This window comes from Frankliniella occidentalis, unplaced genomic scaffold, assembly GCF_000697945.3.
Source record: "Frankliniella occidentalis isolate FOCC.00 unplaced genomic scaffold, Focc_3.1 Scaffold309, whole genome shotgun sequence".
Lineage (NCBI taxonomy): Eukaryota > Metazoa > Arthropoda > Insecta > Thysanoptera > Thripidae > Frankliniella > Frankliniella occidentalis.
The window spans coordinates 70,971-74,165 of record NW_026267434.1 but is presented as its reverse complement, the minus strand read 5'-3'; the positions used below and the strand labels follow the sequence as shown (position 1 = coordinate 74,165).

The 3,195-nt window shown below is 46.2% G+C and overlaps 1 long non-coding RNA gene across 1 annotated transcript; it reads left to right on the top strand.

The window, feature by feature from the left end:
- The first annotated feature begins 1,610 nt into the window (after positions 1-1,610).
- LOC127751014 (uncharacterized) lies at positions 1,611-2,270 on the top strand. The gene is made up of 3 exons (XR_008011940.1): positions 1,611-1,767; positions 1,844-2,037; positions 2,125-2,270. It is a non-coding gene; the product is annotated as an uncharacterized LOC127751014 (long non-coding RNA).
- Positions 2,271-3,195: the final 925 nt, after the last annotated feature.

The following is a 3,195-nucleotide window of genomic DNA, read 5'->3' as shown; positions in this document are numbered from 1 at the left end:
CACATCGTGAACCCGCGTAGTCCTCCGCGAGCTACTACCGCAGACCCGCGATTCGGCCCGCGAATTCGCGGATAGCGCGCCCGCTGTTGTTGCGTGCACGCACACGCACGCGGCGCGCGTGTGGACCGTGCGCGTGCGATGTCCGATGGGTTGCCTAAACTTATAGGCGTTTCATCTCCGACCGAGGGGGAGGGGAAGGGAAATGACTGTCAGTGTCACCCCCTCCCGTCGCCCCTCCCCCCTTCTACTTTCAAAACTGGCTCTGGTGCGGGCGTGTGTTGGCGCGGGCGGGCGGGGGCGGGTCGACTAGTGCCAGGCCTGTTCCCTCCTTCCTTACGAAGGGGAGGGGGTACTGAGGCGCTGCGAGATCAAGTGCGCAAGTACTAGATCAAGTGCGCAAGTACTAGATAAAGTGCGCAGGTGCGCAACCGCGCTCAAACGGCCTGGCTCGTGCAGGCTGCGCGCGCGCAGCAGGCCGAACTCAGGGCCTGGCTCCTTATTTCGGCCGCGTATCTACGCGAATCTCTGTACCAAGTGTGCCTGTTCTTACATACCCGCATGTTGGGTTGCCTACCCACTGGCTGGCAGGCGCTGCGGGTGGTGGTTAGCGAAGGAGCGAGGCGAACTTGGCGTGAAATTAACGAAGGACTAAAATCGTGCGTTGCGCATGGTTCTCGGCATCGCAGGCACTTCCGAGTGGTGTCGTTGCAAACTCATCGACGTTTATGTGCATTCAGAATAGATCGGCGTTCTCACCCCTCGTAATAGTGCCCGGGAGACATGGGGTTGGTGGTGGGACCGTAGGTCCCCCCCCCCCCCTTTCCTCCCCTACCTGGATGCCCTCTCAAATTCGCATCGCTTCTCCCTTCCATAGCGACCCTAGCGTAAGGGCGCTGGAGGGGAGCCGTCTCGCCCTTCCCTCCGCCACCCGCTCCCCACAGCGCCTGCGCGTATGCAACCTATCAGGCTGGCTACGGCTACTGTTTTATGACACTTGTCAGTCCATTAGTCTGGTTGAGGGAATCACTGCAATGTCTTGGAATGTTATTTAATGTTAATCTTTTGTCCTTTGCAGAGCCAAGCGCAGAAGAGGGCCAATTCTCAAACTGTTACCCCTGCTAGAAAAAAATCAAAATCCTTTGATGTGATTGAGAAGATCCGTGAACTTGTAAGTAGTGCGCTTGATTTTCTTACCCTTGACGATTGCCTTAAACTTAAACTTACAGAATTCCTCTGATTTCAGGATCTAGAGTCGCTACTTCTAGCCGATAGAACGGGCGGGAAGGAACTGCTGCTGTGTTTCCGAGAAGCACAAGAAGAGTTTAAATCTGGGAATTCGGAGGACCCCCCCACCCTGAGTGATCGGCAGCGACTCAAACTGTCTCATATCCTGGCAGAATACTTGCTGACTCTAGACGACTGCCTTTCATACCACAACCATCCATTGGTTACAAAAAAAATTGTCAGTCTCTTCCCCTGGGAAACAGAGGTAAGGACAGACTATTTTTGTAATGGAAGGTAATTATTTTGTAACTATTAACAAGATTACTAATTAATACTATCTTTACAGAATGAGTACTACGTCGCTCCTAAAACTGAGAACAAAGCAGCAAACACATGCCAAGGGTAAACTGGTCTCTGCAATCAGGAATATTAACAGCAAGAGGAATCTGCTTGGACAAGTCAATGAACCCTCAACATCAGGTGGTGATAACAGCAGACAACTCTCAAATCAGACTACTTGTTTCCGGGCCATTGTTGCAATAGGTATGTGTTTTCATCTTGCCTGTTACCTTTATTTGTATATCTTACGCCAGTATCTGATTCATTTTTTTTATTTCAGCTGACACATCAGAACGTCAGGGAGCCAGGGCATGGCTGGTGCACGGAAGGACACCTTGGCCCAAAGTAATTGAGAACTGGATTTTGACTGCTCCACACCGTTTTCGGACGCATTTCATCACTAGTACATCAGGATTCGTCAATGAATATATAAATTCATTGCCAATTCTGAGCCATAAATCTGGACACCAATTGGTGGGTATTTACAGCGTTCGAGTATTACTTTCAATTTCAATTGTCAATAGGCAACATGGACATTTTAATAATTATTTGAATTTACAGCTTTTGGAAGACTTTAAGCTGCTGTACCCTGGGGCCTCGAGCAGACTGTATGACGTTTGGGAAATTTTCGCAGGACGTTAGCTCTTGCTAAGAAAGAGATCAAGGATCAAGAAGCTATTGCCATTCTCAAATTGGCCGAAAACAAGTCTCTACTCTCTACTCTCTACTCTGAAGTACTTGGATAATACAATGTTTTATATTGCTTATATACTGCTCTATTTTCAGAATAGAATTCAATATCTAAACGAAACTTTTGGTTTTCAGATGGTGTTGCAAGTGTAATTTTACACATTTTGGCGAATATTAAGTCGAACCATAGTATCCAGCAAGAAGGCAAACGAGTCAAAGTCTCTGCAGGGAAATGTAGAAATAGTTACTTGCTCACTGTCAAGGTAAAAATTATTTAACATGTTCATTAAAAATAATTCTAATAGGCACATATAATGATTGTTTTTTTTTTACTTTTCAGACAGCCAATGATATTACCAGAGCACTTGAGGAGAGAAGATCTGAGTTAATCGACGAAAACGGTGGTGGTCAACCTTTAATTGTTTTAGTCTGTTCCTCCCCAGACAATGTCCGGTCTGCTCATGTCAGCGTGGCATCACTAAGGTATGACCTCGATAGTGTGTTGGAGGCTTTGGATGTTTGTTTTAAACTGTATCAATCGCTCCACTGTAAATACCCACCTGAAAGTAAACATATCTGGACTGTTCTTCAACGTGGAATTTATAAAATTAACTTAAAGGGCGACACCAATATTTTGCACAGCTGGATCAAACTTTATGATCTGTCTGCCTAAATTATTTGCCGGTTGTTTATCTGGTACTGAACTAACGTTCTAATTTGTAATACATTTTCAAATAGTTGTCCCTATTCTTCAAAATGTTGTATTGTTGCTTGTGCAACCGTGAATTTAATGAGGCCGAAGAACTAATGACCCATCTTGTATTCAATCACCATATTGTTGTAAATAACTGCTCTCTGAGGTGTGGTCAGCCAGGTGGATGTGCAAACCAAACGTTTTCACGCTTGTATGCACTTAAAGCTCATTTGAAAAAACATCACGCT